We start from the raw sequence: 12,178 nt of genomic DNA, 5'->3' as shown, positions 1-12,178 counted from the left end.
CTTAATAACAGAAATCTACAACACAGAAATTTCCATGAATAAGAAGTCTGAAATAAATGACACCATTCTATCAACACACAAGTACAAAGCCTTTAAATTTTATATGAAGTATTGAGTAGAAAAGCCCTTGATTAGCATAAATCAATTACTGAGATGATAACCTTCATATCTCTTTAACTTTTCAAATTAGGTCATTAGAGTCTCCAAATTGACAAGCAAAACCATGTCTATGTCACACAAAGTAAATTGGCCAGCTTTTTAATGAGCAAGTTTCCTGCCTTAGAAGAAAAGAATAGCTGATTTGCAGTCCTAAAATACAAGGGCTTAAAAATATTACTCGAACGATGGTGGAATGTGATGATCACTACTATCCAAAGTACATGTATGAAGACATGAATTGGTGTGAATATACTATGTATAGAACCAGAGATATGAAAAATTGTACTATATATATATATATATATATATATATATATATATATGAAGAATTGTAATGCATTCTGTTGTCATATATAAATTTTAAAAATTCCATAAAAATTCTTACTCAAAAAGGTCAACGTTTTCCTATGTAAACTAATGCTCTTTCTGTTTTTGCTAACTAGACATTCAAGTGTAAGCACCGCTGTCAGTGTGACTGTCCATGTGTAGTGATGGCAGGACGGTGAAATCAGGGAACTGAGATGGAGAATGTGGCAGTACCCCATGGCACAGCCTCCTCTAGTGCGTGCCCTGAAAAACACCACCAGAAACAGCATTCTGTCTGCTGCCACTGTGCACGCCTGTAATCCCAGTGGCTGAAGCAGGAGGATCTTCAGTTCAAAGTCAACCTAAGCCAAAGTGAGGCACTAAGCAACTCAGTGAGACTCTGTCTCCAAATAAAATACAAAATAGGGCTGGGGATGTGGCTCAGTGGCCAAGTGCCCTGAGTTCAACCCATGGTACCAAAAAAAGAGAAACAAACAAACAAACAAATAGCACTCTGTCTTCTGAAGCAAATTCATCTCTCAAGTTCTTTGGAGAATACAAACCATAAGTGTTTATCATCCTCTGTAGAACACGCTTTATATTTAAATAGCACTTGAAAGAGGATGGACACTCACTTCTTAAAAGTTAACACACATCTACCTGATAATCAATGTGAATGAATTCACTTCTTCTAATGCATTGGCTGTGAGAAAATTGCCTCTTATTCAAGGCTGATATAATCTTTCAGCCTTCATAGCGAGCAAACTAATGAAGACCTGGCAAACCAGCTTGAAGAGAAAGTCAACCAAGCATTGAAGGAAAAATGACCTCTCCACCTGAGAATGCCTCTAGTACCTATATCAGGATCCATCCTTGCTGAAAATATCTTATCCACTAATTTTTAATTTTTAGCTCCTGATATCATTCATTCTCTTAACTCTTATCTTTATTCAGTGAAAAAAGAGAACATTTTTAAATAATCTGAAACAGAAATTGATATTCGAATCTTCCTTTAAATCATAGCTCTAGGTTTTTTTAAATATTTTTTTTCTTTTTAGTTTTCAATGGGCCTTTATTTATTGATATGTAGTGCTGAGAATCGAACCCAGTGCCTCACACATGCTAGGCAAGCACTCTGCCACTGAGCCACAACCCCAGTCCTCTAGTTTTTTCAGCAATGACAATGTTGATATTTTGGGCTGGATAATTCTTTCTTGCATGGGCTGCCCTGTGGACTATAGAATGCTCAAAAGCATCCTCCTACGTACTAGATGCCAATCTCCTAATCCTGAAGCTGTAACAAACAAAAACATCTCCAGACACTGCAAAGGTCTCTTTGAAACAAAATTGACACCACCCCACAATGAGGATCCCTAGTTCACCATAGTGTTTTATTGGTTTGTTTTTCTTACATTTGCAATGGATAGTCCAGAGAAATAATATATATTAAATGATATATATAAACTAATACTACATTAAATCTCAAATAGAAAGAAAATAATTAAATTAATATAATAATAATAAGATAATAATAAAAACAGAGGAAATTTTTTGAAAATAGTGATGTGATGTTTCACTTTGTGTTTTAACTTGACTAGGTCAAGAGGTGCCCACACATTTAGTCAAAAATTATTCTGGGTATTTCTCTTGAGTATTTTTGATGAGATTAACATTTAAGTTGGTAGAACAAGCAAAAAAGATTTCTTTCTTTAACATGAGTGGGCCTCATCCAATCAGTTGAAGGCCTAAATAGAAGAAAAGAATTGCCCATCCATCTCCCAGGCAAGAGAAAATTCTTCCTGCCTAACTGCATTTGAACTAGAATATTAGGGGTTTTTTTCTTGCTTTCAAACTAGAATTGAAACATGAACATTTCCTGGGCCTTGAGCCTGAATTGCATTATCAGCGCTCCTGGGTCACCAGCTTGCAGACTTACCTGCAGATCTTGGGATGTTATCAGACTTCCTAATCAAATGAATCAGTTCCTTGTAATTAACGTGTGTGTGTGTGTGTGTGTGTGTGTGTGTGTGTGTGTGTGTGTCCCCTCTTGATTCTGTGTCTTTGTACAGCCCTCATACAAGTGACCTGGAGTGTTGAGCAGGGAGGTCGAGAAAGAAGACCTGATTAAGCAGATTTACTCAAACACAAAATCCTGTATGCAAGAATATATTGAATCATACTGAGCTAGTCAGTGGCTCAGTATATGAAAACTATACTTTGGTTCTCCTGAGTTTTAAATTCAATTCCCAAAATGGAAAGGTAATATTTATACCCAAATCACAAGCTGTGCTCACTTTCTCATAAGCCTTATGCAAATATAAGTCATATTATTAGCTTTCCTTGCCTACAAATTAAAAAAATGTAACACTAGAGTAAAATTTCCCCATATCTCTTTCTTAAAATTCCATTAGCTTTGTAATAAAATTTCACTTCTGTTTCTGTTCAATTTGTGAATCTCAGCAGAACTTGGTCTTTCTGTTGTAGTACATGGTTTTAGATAAGAATTACATTTCTGGGATCTGCTTCTTGTATGTTTAAGGTTTTAATTGGCAAAAAAAAAACAGTTGGGCATAACTTACAAGATTGAAGGCAAAGTCTTTACAGTCAGGATGGTGCACATTTGCATATAGGTGCAGCTTGTCCCAGAATATCATTAGTTTCACTCAGCTCTTCCTGATCATTCACCTTGTTGCCTGAACAGTGGCATTGGTTTAACACAGATGTGTGGCTGCCAACATGGGGAGGGTAACGGCTGAAGACAGCATCCCTCTGCTCATGAGTGTCTCCCTTCCAATCCCACTTTGGTGGCTGGCCGTGGCTGCTTTCTGAAATGGATCTCTTGGTAACTCTCTGAACCTCCAGCTCCTCTTCTGGACTTTCTTCTCTCAGAATCCTTCCATAACTGTAAACATCTAGATCCTATTTGAAATTCTTCATTCAAAACACCCACAGTGATTCTGCTCCCCTGGTTGAAATCTGACAGATACATGCCCCACTGTGCCTATTTGGTAAGATATTTTAGAATATGACATAACTCACAAAACCAATGCTTCAATAACCCAATCAACAATGGGAGCCTTCCTGAACACTGCTTCACATGTGTTCTGGATTAGTTCCCTAAAATACTTCTTCCTTCAAATCCTCATTGTTATGGTTTGAATCATGTTCCTCTCCAAAAAGATATGTTGAAGACCTCACTCCTAGTGCCTCAAAATTTAACTTTATTTTGAAATAAGTCCTTTGAAGATTTAACCAGGTTATGATGAAGCTAATGGAATGGGTCCTAATCCAATCTGATTTGTGTTCTTATAAACAGGGTAGAGGCACCCACACACATACACACACACACACACACACACACACACACACACACACATACACACGCACACGTACCAAAGACCATGTGAAGACACCTAGGGCAAAGATAGTCATGTAACTGGAATGAGGCAGTCACAAACCAAGGAATACCAAGAACTGTCAGAAAAACAAGGAAACAAAAAGAAGGATTTTCCCACAGAGCCATCAGAGAAAGCATGGCCTGGAGGACCGCTTGATTGAGGATTGATAACCAATAGAACTGTGAAACAATAGATTTCTGTTGTTTTAAGCTACCCAGTGATAGGTACTTTGTTAGGAAATTAGCTTCCTCCAATGGCAATGTCCACTGTGAGGTCCCCACTTTGTTTGGCACATGCATACTGCACTCTGATCTCAGAAAAGATAACCAGCTTCATCAGTGGAATGGTTGCACCCTGATTCCCAATGGCATGATTGATTCTAGGTTATTGAATTTAATGATTTATTGGTAAAGGTATAATAAGAGGCAAGTCAATAAAGGCTCAGACCTGTCCTGGATTCCTCACTGATAGGGAACAGAAAGATGTGAGTGGTGGGAATAAGGGGTTAAGGAAATAACTCTATAAAATAGGCCCACTGTGCTGACCTCAACATGCTTTCTTTCCCAAGAAGTAATTTACCTGCATCCCTGCCTGGTGAGTGAGCAGGATATGCCACATTCCTCAACAAACTATCTGTTATCTGCAGAAGAAATGCAGGCCCTGAAATAATGCTGATAGGTGAAATCCCCAGGTTATCCTGAAGGAGGAATTTTGTGACCCTTTTCACAGACCAGCTCCCCAAATTCAGGGAGATAAGGATCCCATTAGAACCTGTCAGCATAAGCCAAAGTGACCTGGGGTTGTCATGACAGTGGAGACTTGAAGGTCTGATGTCATCCTCCTGTCAGTCAAAAGTCAAGAGGTAGACCTGGGAAGGACTCTCTGGAACTTTCTCTGGGATCCCCAATGAAACTGGAGTGCAGGAGAGACACAGTCTTCCTCCTGAGAGGACCCTGTCTCTCCCTTGACAGTATCCCATTTCCCTTTTCCTCTCCCTTTAATAAACTCATGCCTGTAACTCTGAGTGACATGTCTGAAATCTTTCCGACTTGATGGCTAGATTCGGGGTTTGAAGGGTTGGGGGGTCATCATGCTGCCTCAGTTTCCCAGGAGGTCCTAGCCCTGTATCCAAACTAGATATCCTTCTCAAACTTGATCTTTTTCACATGACCCAGAGCAGCCTACTATTTTCCCCCAACATCACCAGAAACATTGTTTCTCAAAGAAAAATGATCTTTCACTTTGCTTTAGTCTCAAACCCATCCCCTTAGTGTCATTTTGACCTCTTTCCAGATGGACTGAAAGCTGAAATGTCCATGCTCCTCAGAAGGAACCACATTCCCATCAGTCCTAGGCATGCGATTTCTCCCCGTGTCCCTAACAAAAGCTATTCATAAAAATGTCAGAATATATTGTTCAGTCTAGGTTTTTAAAAATTTTGTAGTCTAGTTTCACAAAATATCATCTGGTGATGATATGAAAATGGCCCTGATGGAATAAATATTAAAATATCTTATTAGTGAAAAATCGCTGAGTCAGGACTCAGGACAGGGCAGAAATTTAGAGAAGAAATACTGGAATATTTTTACCCTTAGACCAGTGGCCAATTCGAGAAAATGGACTGAGCAATGTTGTGACAGCATCGAGGGTAAAGGGAGAAAAGGCTGGATTTGGGGGATTTCATGTTTTGGATTGAGACCTAGAACAATGCACTGCTGGAATAAAGATGCCCCTGAAGCCATAACCCACACAAAGTACTGCATCCCATCTTTAAACCATCTGTGTGACACCAAATCTCAATTCCTGAAACTGGTTTAGGAAATCTCCGGTACAATCCATCCTCATTATTTGGGATTTTTGTATTTGCTTACTTGCCTGCTCACTAATACCTATTTGTCATTGGTCACCCTAAAATCAATACTCTCAGCACCTCTGTCATCCTTTGCAGACATTCAGAGTCACCCAACATGCATTTCCCCAACTGAAGTTGAAAAGGGTGAAGCTCTGCCTTCCCATTTGTTCTCATAAGAGTAAACATGTCCTTTTTGCAGTCTATTTAGTGCCATATTTTCTATATTTTTTGTCTTGTTGGGTGATTTTATTGCTTCAAAATGTTCCCCACGTGTAGTATTAAAGTGTTCCTGAGCACAGACAGGCTGTAATGAGCCTTAGGGAGAAAATGCCTGTGTTTGATAAGCTTCATTCAGGCATGACTTCTAGTGCTGTTGTCTGTGAGTTCAATGTTAATGAATCAACAGCACCATCCTTCAGAAAAAAAGAGGAAATTTGCCTATCTATACACGTAGCCACTCAAGAAAAATGTTCAAGTAACACTATGGTATGTAACAAAGGTATGGAGAAGGTGGAAAGATGGAAAAGTAGCTACATTGGTGGATTCATCATATAATGGCAAGTTGGAAAAACAAAAAACAAAGCCAGGTGTGGTGGTGCATGTCTGTAATCCCAGCGGCTCCAGAGGCTGAGGTGGGAGGATTGCAAGTTCAAAGTCAGCCTCAGCAATTTAGTGAGGCACTAAACAATTTAGCAAGACCCTATCTTAAGATTTTAAAACAGGGAGGGGGAGCTGGGGATGTAGCTCAATGCTTAAGCTCCCCTGAGTTCAATCCTCAGTACCAAAAAAAAAAAAAAAAAAAAACGAATGAAACATAGTAGACAGTGTTGTTGCCAATCTGAAAGCTAGAAAAAGTCATGCTCAGGTTACACAGGGTAAGAAAAAGGTCTAATTCTGCTCAGCTCGTACTGTTTCAAGTGCAGACAAGGCAGGTTCTGCAGATAAGAGGTTACAAGACCTTTTTAAAAATATATTTATTGAGGAATTATTCACATATAAAATTCACTCATTTAAAATGTGCAGCCCAATGGATTTTAGTTTGTTCAAAGTTGTGTAACCATCAATATCATCAATTTGACAATATCTTCATCATCCAAAATAGAAACTCCATAACTATTACTAGTCATCCCCATTACTCTCCCCATATCTATTGTCACCCTGCTAATTGTTTCAGGAAGAAAGCTATATTGAAAAGGTGATTTTTAATACTGACAAAACTGTCTTGTTTTACAAGGATATTGTCAAAGAAAACTATGTAACACAAATAGCCTTTAAAGATTCTGGGTGGTTTTTTTTTTCCAATGTAATGTTTGGCATATAATCAAAGATAATATACACTAGAGTTGAGTTCATAAAGAACTTGCAAAAAGAAATAGCGAATACAAAGGGAACAAAGGTATCTAAATACTGAATTATCAAACAAATATTTTTATATATTTTTATTGTTACATTATACATCTACATAATGTTGGGACTTTGTGGGGAGCCTCCCTGGATGAACAAACTTTTAGGTCCCGATGCCCTGGGGTCCTGAAAAATTCTTTCGATCAGCAGTAACTTATCACAAGGCATGGCTCCAGGATAGGCGTCACCTGGTGGGATTGAGTTACACTCACCTGTTCCTTTGTAATCCTACCCCTTTGTGCTTTTGGGGATAGAATATTCCATGGAACAGCCTCCCTTAATAAAACCCCGGGTTTGAGACATGCTCTCTCTCCTTTCTTGCCTCCTTTTTGGGAGCCGGGTCAAAGCAGCCATCACAGAACCCAAAGAAAAAAATATTTCTCTGTCTCTGTGTGATTATTTCATGCCAGCCCAGTTCACCTGGAGTGACCCTGACCAGTGTAGTCCTGTGTTGTGACAGGACTCATTGTCACATATTCATACATGCACACATGTAATGAGATAATTTGGTCAATATCATTTACACTTTCTCTCCTCTCCTCCTTCCTCCAGTTCGTCTTCCCCTACTCTACTGAACTCTCTTCACTTTTCATTAGATTCCCACACATATCTTTCTTTTTCATTTTTATCTGTAGCTTCCACATATATGAGAAAATATATGACTATTGAGTTTCTGAGTTTGATTTATTTCACTTAACATAATGTTCTCAAGTTTTGTCCATTTTCCTGCAAATAACATGACTTCATTCTTCTTTATGATCTAATAAAACTTTATATATATATCACATTTGCTCTAGACTGGTTCCATACTTTGGTTATTGTGAATTATCAAACACACTTTTACATAGTTATGCTTAAATTTGCAGAAAGTAGCATGCTTAAAGATATTTTTGAAGTGATTATGACAAACAATGGAAATATAAACAATTGGAATGATTCATTTGAAAAAGTGCCATATGGGAAATCTAGAAAAAAAATAGAATATGTGAAATTAAAAAGTCAGTGGATAAGCTTATAACATCTGCTTATTCATCTAGTCAGACATAGTAAAATTAGTGAAAACACTGAGAAGGTAAAAACATTAAAAACAAGAATAAAAACACAGGCTACCTTCAAAGGAGCAAAAGTAAAACTGACTTCTAACTTCTCAACCAAAACAGTGCCAGTCAAAAAACAATGGAATGAAATTTTTGAATATGTTGAAAAATTACTATTAACCAAGAAATATATAATAAATAAATATCTTAAAAATCTAGAAATCTGATGTACAGTATAAAGACCATAGTTTATTATACTGTACTGTACACTAGAAATTTGCTAAGGTAATACATTTTAGATTTTCTTAACACACACACACAGTTACTATGTGAAGTGATAGTATGTTAATTGACTTGGCTCTAGCAATCATTTCATTATGTATATTATTGTTCATCATGACTATAGTCAATAACAATGTACCATATGTGAAAAAAGACCGCCTGAAAAGTCTATATATTCTTTGACTTCAACTATCTGATATTCTGGAGAAAGCAAGATGATGCAGAAAGTAAAAAGATCTCTGATTGCCAAGGGCTGTAAGGAAGGGAAAGATGGATAAGTAGAGCACAGAAAATACTTAAGACATTGTACAATTGTATAATGGTGAGTACAAGTCATCATACATTTATCCAAAGCCACTGACTGCATAACAACAAGAGTGAACTCTAAGGTATACTGGAGACTTTGCATAATAATGATGTGACAGTGTGGGTTCATCAATTGTAACAATTGTTCCACTCTGATGAACAACATTGATAATGGAGGAAGCTAGATGTCTGGGGGCAGGAGAGATATGGGGGACCTGTGCCTTCTGCTCAATTTTGCTATGAACAAAGCACTTTTAAAAAATCATGTTGTATAGCCTACATGTGTAAGATAAAAAAAATGTAAGTAAAGACATTATTGTTTTTTTGTTTTTTTTCAGAAATCAAGACAAAATGAAGACATTTCCAAATGAATAGAAACTAAGATTTTTTTTTTTTTTGGCAGATTCATGTTTACTCCTAGAGATGACAGGGCCACACTCCTGCTTCTGGCCACTCTATTCCTTCCCTCCTTATCCCTGGTATCCTTCCATGGTACAGCTGCTTGTGGTTTATGTTCCTTCTGGTAAACTCCTTGCTCACCTGTGGGAACTGAACATATTAGAGAACCATCAATAAACACACACTTTGCATACCATAATCTATACATCTGACTTGAGTTTTTATAGGATCTGGTATATGCTCTGTGCTCTGATCCTGCTATCCTTCATACCCCCAAACCCTTCTTTCCATACTGTTATTATGCCACCTAGCTATGGAGTCCTGGCCCTCCCCTCTGCTCTTCATCTTGTCAAGTCTCAAGAGTTCTTAGGTGGTTGTCAGTAAGAAAAAAATAATAATAACAGTAATTATGTAATATATAAATGTATAAATATATATACATATATATACAGTGTATGTTTAAGTTATGATTATTTATCAAGTTCATTGAAATCAAGGTGAATTGACATTTGTATGTGTTTTAGAATTATGTTTATAGCTTTGCTTGCATTGCATTTCAGAATCTGGTATATATTCCTATATTATTAATGAAATGAGATACTATATCAAAAGGAATTATATAAAGCTCTCAATAAAATCTGATTGATGTCAGGTGAAAGCCTTTCTAATGAATTTTCCTTAAGCAAAGAATCTATGTTGTACCAACTTTGCTCAAAATCAATCAAGTTATCTAGAGCATAAAATATTATAAGCACAAACTAATATCTCATGAGAGAGGCAGTGAATAAAGATAATCTGCACATATAATCAATAAAAAAACACCCATGGCAGTATTTCTATAGTTTTAGGACTATTCAAAGTGAATTGTACCCTTATTCAGTATTTTTTTCAGGGGCTGAAGTAAAACTTTTATTAATTACAAGTTACCTTAAAGAAAATAACCTAAAAGTGAGTAATTTTCTTAAATAATATGAAATACAATTTTCTCAATTATTTAATTTTTAATTTTTAGTTAATATTGAAAATTACTAAAATATTCAATATATAAAATTAACAATACTCTGTCTTGCCATTCTAAATTTGGATTTTATATAACTGCATCCCACAAACTAAAATAGAATAAAATATAAAAATCATAGTGCATTGTAAGTGCATGTGTGTGTGTGTGTGAGAGAGAGAGAGAGAGAGAGAGAGAGAGAGAGAGAGAGAGAGAGGGAGAAAGAGAGAGAGATGGCGGGAGAGGGAGAGAAAGAGAAAGACAGACAAACAGACAGAAACAGAACCTTGCCCATGAGATGCAGTTGGTTTCTACCCAATACAGCCAATCAGAATTCTCCCTGACATTTTCCCAGAGCTCTAGGAAATATTCTCTTTCTCTATGATCTTAAACATTCAGAGTCTTGTGAGGCCACAGTCTCTTTGGTTGTATCCCAACCTCATGGAGGGTCTTTCTGAAAAATTTTGAAGCAAATACAGAAAGGCAGTTAGAGACTGAGAAATAATTTTATATGCATTGCTTATATCTATCAGGCCATACACCTTTTCTAAAATTTTTAATTTGTTCTTTTTAGATACACATGACAGTAGAGTGTATTTCATCACGTTATTCATACATGGAGTATAACTTCCCATTCTTATGGTTGTGCACAATGTGGAGTTACACTGGTCGTGCTATTGATCTCTGAACTTCTGTTGATAACAAAACAGCAGTTTAAACTAAGATTCCTTCTCAAAAAGCATTATGGCCTTTCTCTGAGTTTGCAATCATTCCTCTTCTTTCTATTTCAAAGTTTTAAGTAAATTTGACTGCAGCTGTCACCTTGTTGTGCTGAAAGATCATCCAAAAGTTTTAATTTATCCCACTCTGATACAAATATTCATCACTGATATTCTCTATGTAATTTACATTAGCAGTCAGGGTTAGCAATTTATCTTGATATTAGACTTTCCATTGCAAAGGGAGGAAGGAATCAGTCTTATATCTTTTATCTGATACACAACTTTTATCATGATTTCTCTATTCTCTAGTATTGAGGTTGGGCAACCAAAACAACAAAATGAACATTTCCATGGATTAGGAATAATTGGTAACTCCATTATTCAGCAATAGTATTCATTCATAGGAATGATGCATTATATTATCAGGACTTTAGTGCATCTCTCACATTTTCCTTTTAATACTCGATCAGTATTTTATATATCTTTAAATATCATTTGCCATCATAAAATGACAACTTTTTTTTAATTGCATGATTTAAAGAGAACATAGTACAGAATTGCTATTTTCAAAGACAAAAAGCTCAACTATTTACTAATTTTAAAATCTAATCATTTAGTTTTAAGTTCAAATTTCTGGAGTTAGAAGTCATGGATTTAAATAGCACTGTGAAAATATTTTTTACCAATTGAATATTTAAGGATGAAAATTATTTGATTGTTTATAAAAGCAAATATTATTCCTGTGGCAGAGTCAAACCACCTTAATTTTGTTCCAGGTATCCATGTGTCTAACTGAAAAATAAAACTGCACCTTCCCATGTAGCTGGACTATGAAACTTGAGACTAAATTTGAGCCAATTAGCTGTTTAGTAAAAAGGTTGTGTGCGTCTCCCTAAATAAGAATATAATCTTCCATTTATTCTTATTGTTTGCCTGTGATGTGAATAATATATGGAACTCCAGGAACCTTAAATAATTACCAGGTAAAGTTGAAAATAAACTAAATACTGAGATATAGAGAAGAAATACAGAAACTAGAATCCTGGAATCCATGGTAATCATCTGGACAACTTCTTTTTTTTAATTTTTTTTATTTGTCAATGCATCATTTATTTTATTTATTTATATGCGGTTCTGAGGATCAAACCCAGGCCCTCACACATACCAAGCAAGTGCTCTACCACTGAGCCACAATTCCAGCCCTGGACAATTTCTGAATTGCCAACTTTAGTTGTTTTTTTTTTTTTATGTGAGAAAGAAATAAGTTTCCATCTTGTTCAAACAAGTACTACCTACATGATATGTGTTTGTTGCAA

Source organism: Ictidomys tridecemlineatus, unplaced genomic scaffold (genome assembly GCF_052094955.1).
Source record: "Ictidomys tridecemlineatus isolate mIctTri1 unplaced genomic scaffold, mIctTri1.hap1 Scaffold_630, whole genome shotgun sequence".
NCBI classification, from domain to species: domain Eukaryota; kingdom Metazoa; phylum Chordata; class Mammalia; order Rodentia; family Sciuridae; genus Ictidomys; species Ictidomys tridecemlineatus.
Note: the sequence above shows the minus strand (reverse complement) of the source record.